The sequence below is a fragment of the Equus caballus genome, chromosome 1 (assembly GCF_041296265.1).
Source record: "Equus caballus isolate H_3958 breed thoroughbred chromosome 1, TB-T2T, whole genome shotgun sequence".
In the NCBI taxonomy this organism is placed as follows: domain Eukaryota; kingdom Metazoa; phylum Chordata; class Mammalia; order Perissodactyla; family Equidae; genus Equus; species Equus caballus.
The window spans coordinates 20,450,649-20,471,648 of NC_091684.1; the positions used below are offsets into that span (position 1 = coordinate 20,450,649).

A 21,000-nucleotide genomic window follows, 5' to 3' on the forward strand; every position below is an offset into this window, starting at 1 on the left:
AAACAAACTTAACCAAAATCCCACTTACAACAATAATAACAGCAAAACATCATTTTAATTTCAAAAGAATATTTCACTTGCAGCCTTTATAAGCATTGGTTGGTTAACTGATCACTCTAAAATTGTTTTCTAATCATTGGTGTCTAGGCGACAGTTATCCTCATAAATCTCTTACTTAGTAGGTATAATATTTTTTATGGCTTAAATTTTGCAGATACTTTTATGTCAAAGTGACCCAGGAATAGAAATGAGTGTGCTTATAGTATATTCAAGATGCAATGGGTTGATTGATCCCTTTCCATAGAATTCTCTAGGACCATTCTTGGTGTCAATGTGCTCTCTGGGAATCACCAGGCTGCTTGCAAAGGTCTAGAAAGAGTTACGATAGATCACATTGTGAGGCTTTCCAGTTTATCAACTACTTTATGGCTGCGGTTTTCTCTTCTTAGTTTTTGTGTCTTTTACTAGTCAAACACAAAACCAATTGTTTGAGTTCCTACCAGTCAAGTTTTCTTTGTTTTGCGACCATCTCTTTTTATTATAATCCATCTTCTTTCTCCAAGATTCTGCTGTAAACAATCTGTAAAACGGAGGCTTTCTTTCTCTAAAACCCAAGAATATCTTGGTCCCTGGGCCTGGAAGCACTGCCCTTATTTATGAGAAACTGGTTAAATTTTCCCTTTCCATTTTTCTACTCCCTCCATCACAATTCTCAGCCCTCAGACAGGCCTTCGAATGTGATGAATTGAGGAAAACTCCAATTTGCAGGAAAGAATTTGTCTGTGAAATCAAGCTATGAGGTCTAGAGCTAAAACCATCTCCACACACCTACCCGACACAAGAGCCAAAGAGTTAACATGTTTAAGAAGGAATTGCGCCTCCCAGTGGTCTCTTTCAATGTCCTCATGGCTCACCTGAATAAATTAAGGCCCCTGCACAAAAAGGAAAAGAGATTTGCTCAAGAGAAAACATCTTAGTCTCTAATCTCTTCTCACAAAAAAATTAACATTGGCAAAGCAATTGAATTGGGAGAATTTCCTTACGTCTTCTTTGCTCAAAAATTTTGTTGTTTGTCTGTGTAGTTATACTTGTGATTATTCACAGCGTTAGAAACAACAGCTTGAGTACAGACCAGGTTTTTCTTCTGAAAACATCAAACCACTTTTGAGTCTTTTATCTCAGCTGGCAGAATCTGGCACACATCATGCTCATTCTAGCAGATGTTAAGGGTTGTTAATAAAATATGAATACATGTGTATTTATTCAGATTTCATTGTAAACATATTTACCAATTTTGTTCCTCTCAGATATAACATTTCCTGATTTCAAAGAAGAAACTCCTGAGAGGGCAACATCATCTGCCTAAGACCTAATACAAATATCAGAAGGTGGAGCTGATTCAATGTTTGAATATTAACAGTCGTGACCTTCACGCAAACACGGAACACTTCAGTATTCATTGGCTGGAGGGATTACGTGAAGCCACCCCTGCTGAACCCTGGGGAAACCTAACTAAGCACTTTATGGATATAGCTGTTGCCTTCCTATTTTTTCTTTAAAGGTGGAGAAAATGATGCCATGACATTAATGAGTCTTCTTGTAAAAGAACAAAAACAGATGTTTTTCTCCTGCCTTCAACCCTTGCTGCTTTTCTCTAATTTTCCCCTTTCTACTTTTTTTTGGCTATCTTCCCTGCCTCTGAACCTTAATTAATTGAAACACTGCAAGACTTGTTAAACAGTTCTTGAAAATAACCTTCTGACGGTTACCAGAACAGCGTGGCACATCTCTAGGATCCCAAACAAGAGGCACAGAAACTAGAACAATTGCCTACTATTCTACCTGCTAGTTTTGCAGCAAAGACAAACACTGCTACTTGAGCCCAACTACACAGACACAAATCACTGTCTTCTGCTCACTCTCATAGAATTCCAACCCAGTTATCCCATCTTGGGTACCCTCTGATGTGCATCAGATGAATAAAGCCTTTATTTGAGCCATTTCAACTGTTTTCTTTTGACACTGTGAAATAGAGACCAGCCAAAGCCTACTCACCCTAGTATCTCCTCTTGGAAATCTTTGCTCACCCCTAAGGACTGGATGGATGACTATTCACTCCCAGGTTATCTAGAAATTCCTTTATTTTTTATTTTTGCTGAAAAAGATTTGCCCTGAGCTAACATCTGTTGCCAATCTTCCTCCATTTTGTGTGTGGGTCACTGCCACAACATGGCTACTGACAAGTGGTGTAGGTCTGTGCCCCCAACCAAACCTCTGCTGCTAAGGTGGAGGAGGCAGAACCCAACCACTAGGCCACAGGGCAAATTCCTTCTTTATGACATTTAGCATATTGAATGACAATTGCCTCTTTGTTACTTTCAAGAGAACATAAGCTCCTTGCAGGCAGGGACTTTGCTTTGTGTTGACAGATAAGAGACACTCATATATTTCCTAAATGAATGACTGAATAAATTGAGTTATGTAGGTACAAAGTGTTGATACCTTCTTGTTAAGCTTGCCTGATTTGAAGCCTAGCTATGCTCCTTAACCCGGCCAGACCTCAGCATTTAACTGCGTTAAAAGAATCTGTGTATGCAGAAATAGGGTAACTGAAGAGCTGTCAATTATCACCAATATCCAAGGAAAACGCTCTAGGCTTTACTTCCATAATTCGTCACTGTGTGTTTCAGATGACGTTAAACAAGTTAGTCACTATTGGTCTGTTCTTGGCAAATAACTGCTGGACATTAAATGTGGTAGCAACATTTCCATGTTAGGGTTATCTCTGCCCCCACCTCCTCCATCTTTTTCTGTATGTGCTGTTTTGGCACACTTAAATATCATGGATATTTTTAAGTTTCTGCACAGATCCAGTAGTATTGATAAGCAATGATTCCTCTGGATGGATGAGTGCTGTCACTTTCGAGACTGACTGTCTCTTTGAAGACCCAGATCTCTAATATGTGACTCAGTATCCTTGGGGCTGAGGTCTTGATGGATCCAATTTCTTAGCCTCAGCTGAGAAAAATGATTCTTTCCCTTTTGCTTTCTCTATTATAAAATATGAAGCATGATATATAATATAAGGCTTATTGGACTTTATGTTACCAGCCCAGAACATGGCACCTAGTAGATGCTCCTTAAATGTTTGCTGAGTGAGAGGAAAACAGATGATTAAAGGTTGTAGTCATTGCAATAAGTCATGATAGACATGAGAGCAGGAGCCACTGGAGGTCAGAAGAGAAGCAGGGTTAGCACAATCATATTTGGTCCTGTCTGCTTCTGCTTTTCATCCTTTTTCTTCTCCTTCAACCTAACAGAAGAAAGAACCCTAGGATTCGTGTCATCAGAATTTACCATTCTCCAAATCTGTTCTCCAAAATATGGGCCATAGGATTTTAGTTCCATGAGATGAAGATGTCACCTTGTCACACAATGTATAAGAGGCTGGCAGTAGCCACTTGTCTCTTCTTGGCACACACTATTCCAGGAACTCTGATGGCTTCTTCCTGCAAGCTCCTAGAACTCTCTACTCAAGGGCTTTCGCAGAGCTCAACTCACTGCAGGACATAATGGAGGTGCTGAGGAGTTAATAGCCCTGGGATTAGGCTTTGGCCAAGGATGGAAGGGAGTTGGTAGATGAAAACTTGAGCTTCCTTGCCTCTTAGATGGGACAACTCTGAGGTGTGTTTGATACTGTCGCCAAAAGTCCCCAGAGGAGTCCACAGCGGTATTCTCTTCCCTCTCCTGCTTCACTTCCGGGCTTCCTTAATAAACTCTTTGCATTCAAATCCTTGTCTTAGTTCTGCTTAAGGGAACCAACATTAACAAACACATCAAATGGCTTCCTGAGTCAAAGAAATTTGGAAAGTATTGGGATAAAATTACCTAGATGTCTGCTTCTCAGAGTCTTTAATATTCTAATATTTACTTGAATCTCAAAGGCACAGGATTATTCCCAGACTTAATTAGGATTGTCTTCCCCTCCACTTCAAGCATTTTATGAGATTTACTTGTGAGGAACAAATTGGGAATTTTACTTTTTACACATTCCAACACCAACAAAATCTCCTTATAAGAAAGATTTTATAGCAAGATATTTAATCTTAAAGGATTAGAAACTTTTGTGTTGGAATTATTTTAAGTAGTTTGAATAACCCAGCATGATTTTCAAAGGCTGAGAAACTCTGAACCATTGTGAGGTCATAACTTCAGCTCCACCTCGGATGATCAGTCTTGGTGAGCAGACAGTTAACTCAAATGATGGGGTAGCCTCAGTTCCTAAGACGCGGGCAAGGAAGTAACGGCAATGGTAAATGCAGTAACATTCTAAGCCTCGTAGAAATACTCTCAGCTCTCCGTGATCTGGAAAGACTGATATGATTCCCATTTTATAAATGAGGAAACTGAAACTCTCGGAAGGTTAATTATCCAAAGTCACACTGCTAAACAGTGGCAAATCCAGGGCCAGAAGTCCTATCTCCATCCTAGTCAGTGCTCTTTTCTCTATTCCATGTTGCTTCTGTGTGATGCAGGAGCAAGAGGATGGAGCAGAGACAGAGCGGAGAAAATGAGGGTGAGAATCTGGGAAAAGAGCAGAGCTAGGGGTTCGTATTAGAGGCTCTTACCCTGGTGCATCTTCGGACAGGAATAAAAGTCAGTGTTGGCTTTCCCTTTCTGTCATGTTCTCTCTCTTCTTCCTTAAATACATTATGGTAGCCACGGTAGTGAACAAGATTTCCACCCCAGTATGTCACAACCTCTGCCTTCTCCTCATTTATATCTTTCTGAGAAATCCAATTTGTGGACCATATGTTTGATTTCAGGAGAGGGGCTTGAGTTAAAACCACTTTCTTGTTCTTGAATTAAAGCAGCCCTGATAGGGGTTTTCATGTAATCCTTAACTATTTTAAATAGAGGTTAATGATCTGAATAGGAAAACTAGGAACAAGGCCTACAGCTCCAGATCTGGAAGAAAATCTACTGAAGACCTTTTAAAACAGAGTAAAATGGAAAGTGAAAAGCAGGCCTTTGAGTTTTTCTAATTGCCTTGGAATTTGTCTCATAAATATTTGTGCTGTGTCACTACTGTGATTAACTGTATGTCGCTTAGTCTTTCTCTACTTTTTGTGGTTTCCAATATGTCAAATACCCTGAAGATAATTCTAAGAGATTCAGACAATGACAAATGGCTTTATGAATCCTTAAAGGTAAAGAAAACAAAAACTTAGTCACATAGAACTTCTGGTTCTTGGAGGTGGAGTTTAATGTAATGGTTCTCAGTCTACCTTCTACCATGAGACGCAGGATGGATGATGCCTCCCGATGCCTCTCTTGTGGGCACACCCAACACTGGCTGTAGTGCCATTTCTTTCTCCTTCATTCAAGAGATTTTATCCTACTAAATAGTAATTTATTGTGAATTTAGTAATTTATCACCAACGTTATTTTAAATAAATATATTAAAAATAAATACTTAAAAATAATTATTTCAATACTAAAGCTTCATCTCTAATTGGACAGCATGATTATATATTCTTGCAAAATTTTTTAAACAGTAGATATGTATAGTTTAAAAACTAAAAGCTTCCCTTCCCCCTACTCTATTCTCCCCGTCCTGCCCCCTTCCTGAAATAATCACTATTAATAGTTTGAGGTTGTATCCTTTAACAAGAGAGCAGTTAGGGTCTTTCTCTTGCTGTTATTGTTACGTTGCTATTTTTACTATTACAAGCAATCCTGCCTTTTGTGCACATGACTAATATTTCCCAGTCTGAAAATATGCCTCTTTTAAACTTTGGCAGATACTGGCGAAGTCTCCAAAGGCCTAGAACAACAAGTACACGGATCAATGGTCCAAGAGATCACCCGTTTTCACCCGCCTTTGCCAAAATGGAATATTATCACTCTTTATTCTAAGTTGATGGCAGAAAAATGACATCATTGTTTCAGTTTGCATTTCTTTGGCCACTAGTGAGATAAAAACAACTTTTTAGTAATCTTTTTTGGCCATTTGACTTCTTTTAGGAATTATTTATTCTAACTCTGCTGGTTATTCACTTGTCTCTCAAACCCAAATTCATCCTTCCATGTTCTGCTCTGTTGTGATGGAACTGAAACTCTGGAAACTAGATTTCTCTGTCCTCCTTGCTTCCTTGGGTCTGTCAACAGGAGGGAGTCTATATTAGAGGGGGATCGGGAGACAGGAAAAGGAGAAGGGACTGCACGGTTTTCCCTATTGCTGTCAGCCCAGCTCTGGCAGCAGCAATTTGCTCCAGCTGCAGGCTTCTTTCAGCCTCCCCGGAGCTAGTCACATTACTCCCTCGCAACCACATCTCCTGACCTGCGGCTTCTGCTGGGCCTGCCCCTTTATTCTCTTCTTCTACCAGCCCTGGAAGTGACAGCTAGGTTACCTCTCTGTTCCTTCAGCCCTCCAACGCCTGGGTAGCCAATTTCCTGTATTAAGTCTCCTGTCCAAAATACTTAATGTGTTTCTGGTTTCCTGACTGAACCCTGACTATTCGCTAATTTATCAATTAGAATATTAATATTATTCTTATCAATTTGCAAGAGCTCTTTCTAAATTAATACCTTGCTTTAAATTTTGTAAATATATTCTCCCAGTCATTCACTTGTCTTTTAACCTTCTCTATATTGTTTTTTTTTTCTTACAGAGGTTATATATTTGAGTGAGCAAGGGTTAAATCTTTTTACTTATGATGTATGAATTTTCCATTTTGCTATCTTGAGTAGTACAAGAAACATTTTTCTATGTTTTCTTCCAATGTCCTATAGTTTTGCTTTTCACATCTAACTCTTCGATTTGTATGAAACTTATTTTTGTGTAAGGCAAGAAGCTAACTTACTTTTTTCCCCAAACTGATAGCCAATTGTTGCAACTCAGTTATTGAATAGTCAGTATTATCCCAATTATTTGAAATGCCATATTTGTTATATGCAAAATTTCCATATTCTTATGTTTGGGTCTTAGCTTGTGTTCCCTAGTGAATACAACTTGAGGCGAAGATCACATGAAAATGATTTAGTAGAGTATGCAAGCCGTGGCCCCTGGAATGTGGGGACATGAAAAGGTGTGAGAGAGGGAAAGAGAGGAAGTAAATACAAAATGGTGAATTACCAGGCTGGCCATGTCCTCAAAAGAAAAAAAGTATAGCCAACTTCTCAGTCCTTTGGGGCTGGCAAGGCCATATGGAATCACTGTATCTTAGTATAGTCTGTTTGGAGGGGAAAAGGATGAGGAAGTTATGTGCAGGCTTTTTTCTTAATTTTATTCCCTGTCTCTCATTGGTCAAATTTTGCCCCACTATAGTTAACTTTGAAGCACTTCCTGGTCATGTTTAACTAACATCCCTTCCTCCCATCTTCCAAGGAAGTCAGAGCCACTGTGGATATGATAGGGTCAGGCCTGGGCACTGAAGTGACCGGGGCCACCCCTGCAGCAGGCACAATGATGCTGTGCTGGAACACAACCTCAAGTCTCCCAAGAAAAATGAGACACTCAGCAGTATTAGAAGATAAGTGATGTCTGGGGCCCCAGGGTCTCCACTGAGCAAGTGGTCCAGACTGGGGAATAGGTGGGCCTGATGGAATCCAGGGAAATGCACACCCTCTACACCACGGATCTGGGTGGTACAATATGGATCTGCTTCCGTACTCTACAATGTGTGCCACTGATCTGTCAATGTCTTTTTTTTTTTTAAAGATTTTATTTTTTTCCTTTTTCTCCCCAAAGCCCCCCGGTACATAGTTGTATTATATTCTTCGTGGTGGGTCCTTCTAGTTGTGGCATGTGGGACGCTGCCTCAGCGTGGTCTGATGAGCAGTGCCATGTCCGCGCCCAGGATTCGAACCAACGAAACACTGGGCCGCCTGCAGCGGAGCGCGTGAACTTAACCACTTGGCCATGGGGCCAGCCCTTGTCAATAAGTCTTTATATTTGATGGTGGGAAGCCCTCTATGAGGAACTCATTGTCAGGAAACAGCGTCTAAGACCCTGTGGCTTTATAATTTTCATCAACTTTGGAAAAGTTTTGCTCATTATTTCTTTAAATATTTTTTCCTGTCCCTCCTCTTCTCTCCTTTGGAGATTCCAATTACACATATTTTAGACGATTTGACCTTATTCCCATCTCATTAATGCTCTATTCATGTCTTTTGCCTTTTTTTCTCTGTATTTCATTTTGAATAGTTTCTATTGTTGTGTGTTCAAGTTAAGCAAACTTTTCTTCTTTTCTTACCTTATACTGTAATGTCTAATCTGCCTTTGATCTCATATATATATATTTTTTTATCTCAAATATTATAGTTTTGACCTCAAGAAGTTCAATTTAGATCTTTTCTGTATCTTCCATCACTCTAATTAACGTGTTCAATAATTCCTCTGGTTTCTTTTTTTTTTTTTTTTTTAGGATTTTATTTTTTTTAAAGATTTTTATTTTTTCCTTTTTCTCCCCAAAGCCCCCCAGTACATAGTTGTATATTCTTCGTTGTGGGTCCTTCTAGTTGTGGCATGTGGGACGCTGCCTCAGCGTGGTTTGATGAGCAGTGCCATGTCCGCGCCCAGGATTCGAACCAACGAAACACTGGGCCGCCTGCAGCGGAGCGCGCGAACGTAACCACTCGGCCACGGGGCCAGCCCCAATTCCTCTGGTTTCTTGAACGCATGGTTATAATAACTATTTTATTGTTCTGTCTTAGAATTCCATCATCTGTATCATTTATAGGTTAGTTTCCACTGACTGCTTTTTCTTTTCATGAGGTTTTACTTGATTAAATTTTCTCCTTATGATGGGTCATATTTTCCTGCTTCTTTTCAGGTCTGATAAATTTTGGTTGGATGCTGGACACTGTAAATTTTCACTTTTGGGTGCTGGGTATTTTTAAATCTACTTACGTATTTTTGAGCTTTTATTTTTTAGGGACATAGGTAAGTAACTTGGAAACAATTTGATCCTTTCAGGTCTGTTTTTGAGCTAATTTTACCCCCAGAAACGAAGGAAAATCTTTCTGAGTGCTCTACCTGATGCCTCGTGAATTACAAGGTTTTCCACTTTGACCTGTGGGAATAGGAACTAGTCTCATCATTTTGAGTGGTTCTTTCTTTGACCTCGGATAGCTTCTTCTCACACATGAGCTGATAAAGGACTTAGCTGAATACTAAAGGGAGAACTTTCTTTAAGTTTCCAGAGCTCTCTCTCCATGCGCTCTCCTCTCTGAGCTGTAGACTCTAGTCGCCTTGGCCCCTGTGGACACCCAGAGCAATCTCCTCAACGCTAGGAGAACACAAGCTCCTCCTAACCTTCCTTCTCTGTGCTGAGGCCTAGAAACTCTCTCTAGTCCAGGGCAATCACGGGGCTCCCATCAGACACTTCTTATCACTCAGGAATCATTTTTCCGTATTGTCTGACATCCAATGTCTCAAAATCTGTTGTTTCTTATATTCGTATAGTTTCCTTAATTTTTTTTTAGTTCTTTCAGAAAGGAGGCTAAGCATGACCCCTGATGCTCCACATTAACCAGAAGCCTAATTTTCCTTTAAAAAATTTTAAGTTAAACTTTCTATTTTGAAATAATTGTATATTTACATGCAGTTGTAAGAATTAATACGGTGAGATCCCCTGTACTCTTTAGTCAGTTTTTCCCAATGGTAACATGTTGTAAAATTCTACCCCAATACCATAATCAGGGTATTGACATTGATACACTCAAGATAGAGAACAATTTCCATCATCACAAGAATCCCCCATCTCCCCCATTCATAGTCACACCGAACTTTCTTCCTGCCCCGACTCCTTACCCAGGAAACCTTTAGTCTGTTCTTCATTTCTATAATTTGCCATTTCAAGAACGTTATGTAAATGGAATCATACAGTATATAACCTTTTGGGACTGCCTTTTTATTTTCAGTCAGTGTAATACATGTGCTTGTGTGTACTGATAATTCTTAGCGTTTTATTGCTGAGAACTATTCCACGGTATTAATGTGCCGCATGGTACGGTTTAACCATTCATCAGTTGAAAAATATCCAGGTTGTTCCAGTTTTGGGCTATTATGTAAAGCTACTATCAAAAGTAATGTACAGGTTTTTATGTGAACAAAAGTCTTCATTTTGGTGGGATGAAAGTCCAGGAACACAATTACTGGGTCTTATGGTCTTAGTTGCAAGTTTAGTGTTAAAAGGAACTGCCAAATTGTTTTCTACGTTTTATGTTTTACACCCTCACCAGCAATGTGTGAAGGATCCAGTTTTTCTTCATCCTCGCCGAAGTTTGGTGTTGTCACTATTCTTTATTTTAGCTATTCCAATAGGTGTGTGGTGATATCTCATTCTGGTTTTAGTTTGCATTTCCCTGATGGCTAATGATGTCGAACATCTTTCTTGTGCTTATTTCCAGTGGTATATTTTCTTCACAAAATACTTCTTCACGTTTTTTGCCCATGTTCTAACTGGATTATTTACTATTTTAATGTTGAGTTCTAAGAATTCTTTACATATCCTAGATACTAGTCCTTTATTGGATACGTCATTTGAAAATATTTTCTCTCACTCTGTAACTTATCTTTTCATTATCTTAACGAGATCGTTCACAGCAAAAGCATTTAATTTTGATGAAATCCAATTTATCATTTTTTCCTTTTGTGGATCATGCTTTAGGTGTCAAGTCTAAGAACTCTGTGCTTAGTCCTAGATCCTGAAGATTTTCTACTGTTTTTTCCTAAAAGTTTTATGGTTTTACATTTATGTTCAGAATCCATTTTGAGTTAATTTTTGTGTAAAGTATGAGAGTTAGGTTGAGTTCATTTAAAAAAATTTTTTTTCCTGAGGAAGATTAGCCCTGAGCTAACATCTGTTGCCAATCTTCCTCTTTTTGTTTGAGGAATATTTTTGCTGAGCTAACATCTGTGCTGATCTTCCGCTATTTTATGTAGGATGCCTCCAATGTGGCTTGACAAGAGGTGCCAGGTCCGCATCCAGGATCTGAACCCACAAACCCTGGGCCACTGAAGCAGAGTGCACGAACTTAACCACTGTGCCACCAGGCTGGCACCCATTAGTCTTCCTCTATGTTGTATTTGGGTTGCTGCCACAGCATGGCTGCCAATAAGTGGTGTAGGTCCATGCCTGGGGATCGAACCTGGGTCACCGAAGTGGAGTGTGTTGAACTTAACCACTAGGCCATAGGGCCAGCCCCCAAACAGCTTTTTTTGGTGGGGGGCATGGGGTGGAAGATTGGCCCTGGGCCTAGTTTTCCTCCAGTTGGCAAAATCTGTGTCAATTTTCCTCCATTTTGTATGTGGGATGTTACCACAACATAGCTTGATGAGCGGTGTGTAGGTCCGCACTCAGGATCGGAACCTGTGAACCATGGCCGCCAAAGCAGAGCATGCAAACTTAACCACCATGCCACTGGGCTGGTTCCCTCAATTTTTTTTTGCCCATATATGTCCAACTGTTCCAGGATTATTTGTTCAAAAGTTTATCTTTCCTCCATTGAGGAAATTTTTCCACTTTTGTCAAAAACCAGCTGGTAATATTCGAGTGGGTCTATTGCTCTGTTTTGTCCATTGATCTGTGTGTCTAGCCCTCTGCCAATACCACTCAGTCTTGATTGATGTAACTACACAATAACACTTGAAATTAAGTAGACTGTTCCCTCCCACTTTATTTTTTTCAAAATTGTTTTAGCTATTATAGTTGTTTTGCCTTTCCATATGCATTTTATAACAGTTTTATCTCTATCTATGAAAAAACATGGTGGGATTATGATAGAAACTGCACTAAATCTATATGTCAATTTGGGGAGAATTGACATTTTTACAATGTTGAGTTTTTCAATCTGTGATCATGGTATGTTTCTTCACTGATTTTCATTTTCTTTGTTTTATTTCATCAATGTTGCATTGTATTCAGCACATAAGTCCTGTACATGTTTTGTTAGATTTATAACTAGGTATTTCATTCTTTTGGCAATTGTAAAAAATATGGTATTTTTAGTTATGGTGTCTACGTATCCACAATTGTATGGAAATACAATTGATTTCCGTGTGTTTATCTTGCATCCTGTCATCTTGCTGAATTCACTTATTATTTCTAGTTTTTTTTGTGTGTGGATTTCATAGGATTTTCTAGACAGGCAATCATGCTATCTCCAAATGGGGTCAGTTTTATTTCTTCCTTTCCAATCTGTATGCCTTTTATTTCCCTCTTGTCTAATTGTACTGTCTAGAACTTCCAGCACTATATTGAATAAGAGTGGTAGGAAAGGATATACGTGCCTTGTTCCAAATCTTAGGGGGAAAATCATTCAGTTTTCCATTTTTAAATATAATTCTAGCTGTAATTTTTTGGGAGATGTTATTTACAAAATGGAGGAAGTTTCCCTCTATTCCTATTTTTCTGAGAGTTTCTATTATGAAAGGATGTTGAATTTTGTCAATTTTTTTTCATAAATTAATATGATCACATGATTTTTCTTCCTTAGTCTGTTAATATGGTAGTTCACATTGACTGATTTCTTGGATATTGTATCCCTGAAATAAACCCCATGTGGTAACAGTGTATAATTCTTTTTATATATTGATGAATTTTATTTCCTAATATTTTGTTATGGATTTTTATATCTATATTCATGAGAAATATTTGATGTAGTTTTCATTTTTCATGCTATATATATTATAAAATGAACTGTGAAGTGTTCCATCCTCTTCTATTTTCTGGAAGAGATTGTGTAGAATTATTGTTAATTCTTCTCTAAATGTTGGATAGAATTCTCTAGTGAAACGGTTTTGCTTTGGAGGTTTCTTTTTTGGGAGTTTTAAAAATATGAGTTCAATTTCTTTAATAGATATAGGGATAATTAAATTATTTCATATTGAGTGAGTTGTAGTAGTTTATGAGAAATTCATCCATTTGTCTATGTCATAAAATTTATGCATGTAGTTTGTAGTATTCCGTTATTCAGTTGCTTCTAAGTATATCTCTTTGAAGGTTTGATTCTTTTCCCATTGCTTCTATTGCCACAGTTGAAATGACAAACAATCCTAGACATTTCCTGCCTGCTACCGACTGGAGATTCAGCAGCATCTTCCTAGATTACAATTAATGCATGAGTTTCAGAGACCATTTAGAATTATAATTCTCAATCCACTAGAAACTATAAATTTGGATTTGTGGAAACACTTCCTGAGGTAATCACTCAATTGGGGAAATACTATTCACATATTGCTAAACTGAGTAGGGACAATCCATACCCCTATTTGGCAACATATCCGTAAGATGAGGCGGGATCTCTGAACTGATCGGGATAACTGACAGAGAACACCGTGATCACAGCCAAGAGAAGCAGTATCCCAACCAATTCCTTCTTTGGGCATAATTAATCTTAATGTAGAGTGCCCAATAAATGGCTCCCATCAATAGATCATATTGAAAGTTTTTGGAGTGAAAGCACTTCATCTTTGTTTGCCTCCATCTTTTCCACAAGACAGAAGATAAGCTCATCTGATGTCAGCGAAGGAAGTGAGGATGGGGTGGAGAACTCAGGGGAGTGGAAATAGTTAGAAGCAATCGCTGGAGAAGATAAAGTGAGGCAATAAGTTTAATGCACTTAAGAGCTGTTGGCATAAGCAGTTGGCCTTTGTCCTCTCTTACTAGGATATGGATGCTTTGAGGGCAGTATTACACTTGACCCATCCACAGGATGTTCAGAGCAGTGCCTGTCACAAGGTGGGTACTCAGGGAGTACAGCCATGTGTCACATAACAACAGGGGTACGTTCTGAGAAATGCATTGTTAGGCGATTTTGTCATTAAGTGAACATCATAGAGTAAACTTACAAAAACCTAGATGGCATAGCCTACTATACATATAGCCTATATGTACTAATCTTTTGGGACCACCATTGTGTATGTGGTCTGTCATTGACTGAAATGTTGTTACGTGGTTCTGACTGTACATTTTAGTTGAAAGAGGACAGGGAAACAAATTTTTATTTTGATGAATGGTCTAGGTTATCCAATTTCTTAGAAATCTTTACCTCCAAAATAATTTTATTTTAAGTCAATGGTTCTCAACTTTGGCTGGCTAATAGAATCTGTTAGTGTGATGATTAATTTTATGTGTCAACTTGATTAGGCTGTGGAGCTCAGTTGTTCGATCAAACAGTCTAGATATTGCTGCAAAGGTATTTTGTAGATGCGTTAATATTTACAATCAGGTCACTTTAAGTACAACAGATTGTCTTCTAAACTGTGGGTGGGCCTCATCCAAACAGTTGCAGGTCTTAAGAGCAAAAACTGACATTTACCAGGGAAAAAATTCTGCCTCAAGACTGTAACAAAGAAGTCCTGCCTGAGTTTCCTACTCGCTGACTTGCCCTACAGATTTTGTACTCAAGACTGCAACATCAAATCTTACCTGAATTTCCAGCCTGCCAGCCTGCCAGACTACCCTGATTTCAGGCTTGCCAGCTCCCACAATCTTGTGAGCCAATTCCTTAAAATAAATCTCTCTCTATAGATTCAGATATATCCTATTTGTTCTGTTTCTTTGGAGAACGCTGCCTGATACACTTGGTGACCTTAAAAAAAACAATGCATATTCCATTACATACGTATGCCACATCCTCTTTATCCATTTATCCATTGATGGGCACTTGGGTTCCTTCCAAGTCTTGGCTGTTGCAAATAATGCTGCAATGAACATAGGGGTACATATATCTTTTCAAATTAGTGTTTTCATTTTCTTTGGAAAAATACTCAGAAGTGGAATAGCTGGATGAAATGGTGGTTCTATTTTTAATTTTTTGAGAAATCTCCATACTGTTTTCCACAGTGGCTGCACCAGTTTGCATTCCCACCAGCAGTGTATGAGCACTCCCTTTTCTCCACATCCTCTCTGACACTTGTTATTTGTTGTCTTTTTAATAATAGCCATTCTGATGGGTGTGAGGTGATATCACATTATAGTTTTGATTTACATTTCCATAATAATTTCTGATGTTGAACATCTTTCCATGTGCCTGTTGGCCATCTGTATGTCTTCTTTGGAAAAATGTCTGTTCAGATCCTCTGCCCGTTTTTTTATCAGGTTGTTCTTTTTTGTTGTTGTTGAGTTGTATGAGTTCTTTATATATTTTGGAAATTAAGCCCTTATTGGATATGTGATTTGCAAATATTTTCTCCCACTTGGTTGGTTGTCTTTTCATTTTGTTGATGGTTTCCTTTATCATTGCAGAAGATTTTTAGTTTGATGTGGTCCCATTTATTTATTTTTTCTTTTGTTTCCTCTGCCTGAGGAGACATGATATTCAAAAAGATACTACTAAGACAGACTTCAATGAGGGTACTGCCTATGTTTTCTTCTAGGAGTTTTATGGTTTCAGGTCTTATGTTACATTTGTGACAACATGGATGGACCTTGAGGGCATTATGCTAGGTGAAATATGTCAGACAAAGACAAATACCATATGATTTTACTCATATGTAGAAGAGAAACAAACAAACAAACACACAGATAAAGAGAGCAGATTGTGGTTATTGGAGAGGAAGCTGGTGCGGGGAGGGAGAAAGGGGTAAAGGGGCACGTGTATGGTGATGGAAAGTAGACTTTTGGTGGTGAACACGCAGTCTATACTGAAGTTGGAATATAATGTTGTACTCCTGAAATTTACACAATATTATAAACCAATGTGACTTCAATAAAATAATTAAAAAATAAAAATAAAAAAGCAGGATGCCTGGGCTCCACCCTCAGTGATTCTGCTTTTGTTTGTTCTCTTTGGGGGTGATTCCTTCTCATTTTTTAACTCTTTATCTTCTATGTCCTCTAGCAGTGTGCTCTGTTCATGAGGAATTTTTTCCTTCAAAAAAATAGTTGTTTGCTTAGTGAAAAGCAAACTTTCATTGAAAAGTTAGACTAGGGAACTGAAATCAGGTTCCATTTCCAAAGTGTATCTCTCTTATCTGCATTTCACTAAAAAATGAAGTCCCCACACTCCAGGTGTGGGTTCATATCGCATGGAAGAGTTCCTGTCTGCCCGCAGGAGCCACGGGCTCCTAGTTGGCATTTGTCCCCAGGCTCAGCTTGTGCTCAAGTTTCTTTGCTTCACAGCATGCAGCCACCTGAGCCACTCAGAGCTTGAGCTGTGATCACCTGTCTCCTCGACAGGACAATGAGATTTCAAGACTATAGTGAGTGTAGAGCTAATTAGTAAGCAGAAAAAATAAGTGATCCTTGAAAAGAGTGAGAAGAGAGCGAGGTGAAGGAACTCGTCTCCAGAATAAGATGTCTTCTACCCGAAGGTGGGACAGACAAGAGGCAGGGTTCTGTTGTTATTGTCTTTAAACTTTCATTTATTTTTTTATCAAATGAAGCAACGTAAAGGGCAGCTATTTTTTGCTCTTGTAGAATTGCAAAAGAGGCTGTTAGCAGAATTTCTTGTATCCTAGTATCTGTGAAGGTCTAAGAAAGAGGCATAAGATGCGAAGCTCCTAATGAGCACCAGGCAGCATGCAGAGCGAAGGGCAATTTAAAGGCAAGAGAAAGTAAAGCCCACTTTTGATTAGTTTAATCGTCCTACTGAGAAGGAAATGGAGCCCTCAGGAGAGGGAGAGGGACCGACCTAGGAGTTTTCCTGCTTCCAAACGCAGAATGAAACATGAAGTCTTTCAGCATCAACATAGAAAAGATCGCTTTATTTTCACGAGCCCAGAGAGAAGGGGCTCTTTACAATGCCTGGAAAGGAACATCCTGGAGATTAAGTGAAGATGCCTCTTTTTGTCTTCACTGCTTGACATTTTCATGGACTCACTTTATTGAGTCCTAATTCTGGGATGGAGAAGAGGACACTGCTGACACTTTTATGTTCCTGGGCTGATACTCAGCTCTCATTGTGGGATCGGAAGAGGCCAAATGGAACCAGTGGAACAATGTCTTTGGAACACTCATGCTTTGCTTGGGCTCTGGGGATAATGAATACCATCCATCGAGTGAAGAAGGAAAAGGAACAAAGGCTCTTTTGAAGTCAAGACAATTTTTGATCAAAGCAACTTTGTTTTTCTTTCCAGAAATATTAAGTAGTGGTTCAGTACCCTGTAACTTCGCTATGGCCTGGTAGATCAACCTTGACTGAAAAGAAGTATATGCTCTGACTTCCCCAGCTCATGTGAGGATGAGGGGATGGGGCACTAGTTGCAAGTCAACTGGCTCTCTTGAGTGGGAGGGGACGCCCTGCTTTGTAGCATTTGCTGATTTTCATGGTGCAAATGCTCCCACCATGGCTTGTGTTAAGCTATCAATGTGAAGTCACTGAAAGGAGAATCGGGAATAGATGTGTACAACAGGCCCTGCAGAGCAGGTAGGGCCAGCTACAGCACATCCATGGTAGGAAAAATGCCAGGCTCCTTTATCTCCCAACCTCTATGGGGTTTATCGTGGAGAGAGAGGGCGTTGGAAGCAGACAGCTCTAGGTTTGTGTCTAGGTGGGCAATGCTAGAGAGGGGAAATTTTCCCCTTACCCCTCTTGAGTTCTTAAGGCTGGACTAATAATAAAATTGACACAAGACTGATTAACAGGAGAAAAAGCAATTTAATGTGTCTGCACTGGAGATCATAAAAATCATGCTCAGAGAGTGGCCAAAAACCAGGCAGCTTTTATATCTTTATACACGAATAATACATTTGTGAGGATTTGACAAGACAAAGATACTTAGGTTTGGGTGATTAATTACTAAGGAATTTAAGCAGAGTTTGGATTTGGGGTAGTAAATTGAAAAAGTAACAAGGGTTATTTGTACAGGCTTCTCAGCCCTGAATTCCTTCACTCTGGGGATGAGGCTGTCTCTCTGTTTCCTGGTGAGGGGAAGTTACCTTTCACATGGAAGATTTATTTCCTGCTTTCAGGGGGAACAAAGAGGGTTAAAATGCCCTATTTGCATCAGCTGCTTCTCAAGTAACTTTAATTAAAAAAAATCAGCATGCCATTGTGGGATATTTTGGGGTGGCCTGCCCTGGACCCCATAGTAACTTCACTTTTGTAAGCTCAACTGGAAGAACAGAACATTTACACCACTCCCACAGTGCTTTAAAAGGATAAAACTAAACATACAAATGAATTGGAAGTCCCCTATCAGAGTGCCCAGTACACAGTAGGTCCTCATAAATGTTATTTCGATCCCTTCTCTTAATAACTATTACTACTTCTGAGCTGTATCACTCTTTAATCTATTCCTGATCTGAAAGAATAGAAAGTACCATCATTTGTTGTAAAATATGTGAGTAAATTCCTAAACTGGTATGAGGGGTGGGTGGTCAGTGGGGTTTTATCACATCGTTTTTTATGACTTTCCTTTTCCTCTTAGATCTTTTGTTATTCAAGTAAGCACTGAGCTGTTGAGGATTTTATCGGGTTACTCAGAGATATTAAATGATTTCTTCACAGGCACACAGCAAGTAAGGAGCAAAAGTCAGGACTCAAACAATGTCTCTTATCTCCAGTCCAGCTTTCTCATGGACCCTGCTGCTGAAGCTGGACCCCTCCACTGTCTTTCCCTATGAAGACAGGGACCAGCACTTACCACCACCACCTACGAGCCACCAGCTGCTCCTTCCTGAGAAGGTAGATCCGTAATAAATAATGACAGCAGGGCTTGTCCGTGTGTAATGAACAGACAGCTCACTGAGTGTGTCAGCGCGTGAAGCTCTGAGCGCCAGTCATGACCCCTATTAGCCCCCTCTGCAAGCTGGACCAAGAAATGCTTAGCTTGCTTATTTCCCAGGGCTGTGGGAGGACAGCCAAGAGAAGAGTGTCCTATTAGCTGGAAAACACTGTGGAGAAGCCAAATATCATCACTGTCACTGTTGTAGGTAAGCCCCCAGCACAGTGGCTAGCACCTGCACTCTGGAGTTAGACCAATCCGGGTTCAAGTCCCAGGTCTGCCACTTACTGGTGGGCTAACCCTGGGCAAATTACTAACCCTATTTGAGGCTCAGTTTCCCCTCCGTTACCGTGTTGTGGGAATGATGATGCTTCCTACCTCATCCTACGGTTGTTATGAGGTTTAAACATAAATGTGATGTGTCTCTCGGCATGGCGCCCAGCATCTTGGAAGGGCTCACTAGCTGTCAGTTATTGTCATTATTATTATATGTTGTAGTTTGTCCTAGTGGTATGCTGGTCTTTACTTAAGAACAGGGCTTTTTAAAAAAGTGGACCCAAACAGAGGGGACACAGCCAAGGTAAACTTGTGTCTCTGTCTGGTTTTGCCCTGATGAACCGATGACGGAGCGTACAGGAAAGATGTGCCTTTGCGGCTACTGCTTCTGCGGCCAGTCACTATCTCTGCGGAGCCTGCTAAGGTCACACATTGTGTCAGACTGCATGCCCCTCTTCTTCACAGCAGCATGGGAGTGGTTGTTGTCACCCATCCACAACGAGTTATGTGTGTCTCTTACAGTGGTTAAGGCGCTTCCACAGGATCTTGCAATTGGTTAGCTGAGCTGTAAGTTACACCCAGGTCTGGCTGATTCCAGAGCTCACTTTGCCTCCTATTCTGTGGGTCATTTGGTCTAGGCCCATAGTTCTTTTTTTTTTTTTGGAGGAAGTTTAGCCCTGAGCTAACATCTACTGCCAATCCTCCTCTTTTTGCTGAGGAAGACTGGCCCTGAGCCAACATCCATGCCCATCTTCCTCTACTTTATATGTGGGATGCCTACCACAGCATGGCTTGACCAAGTGGTGCCATGTCCGCACCTGGGATCCGAACTGGAGAACTCCAGGCCACTGAAGCGGAACGTGCACACAACTTCTGCACCACCAGGCCGGCCCGTAGGTCCGTAGTCCTTAAATGTGGTGCCTGGACCAGCAGCATCAGCATCACCTGAGAACTTGTTAGAAACAATCAGAAACTCTGAGGGGAGGGCCCAGCAGGGTGTGTTCTAACAAGCCCTCGGCATGTTCTGGCGCTTGCTGAGAACCACTGGTACAGTGGATCCTTCTGGGGGGTTTCATTCATTGTCCTCTCTTGCCCTAGATTTCCCGGAGCAGCCCTTCTGGAGTGAACTTCCTCCATTGTGAGTCAGGAAGCCACGTTAGAGCTGTCTTTTATCATTCCATTTCTCTTTCTAGGGAAATTCCCTGTAGATCAGGGCATTACTGTAATTAATTCATTAGAGTAAATTAACAGCACCACTTACATTCTTAGCATGCACCTGGTGCCAATAGTATTTTAAATTTTGCAGTGATATTTCCCCAAGATGTGCAGAACAACCAGGGCTCCAACACCTGTTTTCAACTGAAGTCCCTGACTTTGCTGGCCGGGAAGGAGACCAGGTTGCTGCCCGAGTGGCACGTGAAGAGCTGCTGTTGCTAAAGTTGCTGTTTATTCCGTCCCTCCGTCTGAGCACAACATCGCGGAAACTGCTATCTGATGTCAGATAGATGATTTTCTTCCCTGAAAAATTCGTTCTTTTTTCTGACTCGCCTCTCTCTCAATTAAAGTAGTTTGAAAAGGAGGAATAGATGAAATAAGATGTCCTGTAGTAGATGAATTTTGTTTACTACTGTAAGGAATGGTGCAGGATGGACAAAATTGCCACCAAAATACTGCTCAGTAATAGAGGATTTCTGAATAATCCATACGTAAATATATTTGAAAGGGGGTCTAGGTTTCTAGCGTTTCCTTCCAGATTTTGTGCATCTGGCAGATGATGGAGCTGAGGGGGAGCTGTCTGTCAGGCAGCAGGATGAAATGGTATTTCAACAAGAATTGTAGGCATGCAAAATGCAAGCAGAAAATAAATGATATGATGTTCAGGTCACTGGTTGGATCCATGGGAGGTGCCTGGATTATAGCTGTAGAAAAAATTTGAGAAAATGGAGTTCATTTCTCCCCATTCTCTTCTTCCAGAGAATTAAGTTTCTTCATTTACGCATGAAGAAGGGTGGCAGCTTATGCCACCCTCAAAATGCCACTTTAGC

The 21,000-nt window shown here is 40.1% G+C and overlaps 1 long non-coding RNA gene across 1 annotated transcript in view; it reads left to right on the forward strand.

The window, feature by feature from the left end:
* The first annotated feature begins 4,228 nt into the window (after nucleotides 1–4,228).
* LOC106782041 (uncharacterized) overlaps nucleotides 4,229–21,000 on the forward strand; it is a 32,568-nt gene continuing 15,796 nt past the window's right edge. The window contains exons 1-2 of the long non-coding RNA XR_001378874.3: nucleotides 4,229–4,312; nucleotides 18,463–18,639. This is a non-coding gene — a long non-coding RNA (uncharacterized lncRNA). The remainder of the gene's footprint in view (nucleotides 4,313–18,462; nucleotides 18,640–21,000) is intronic.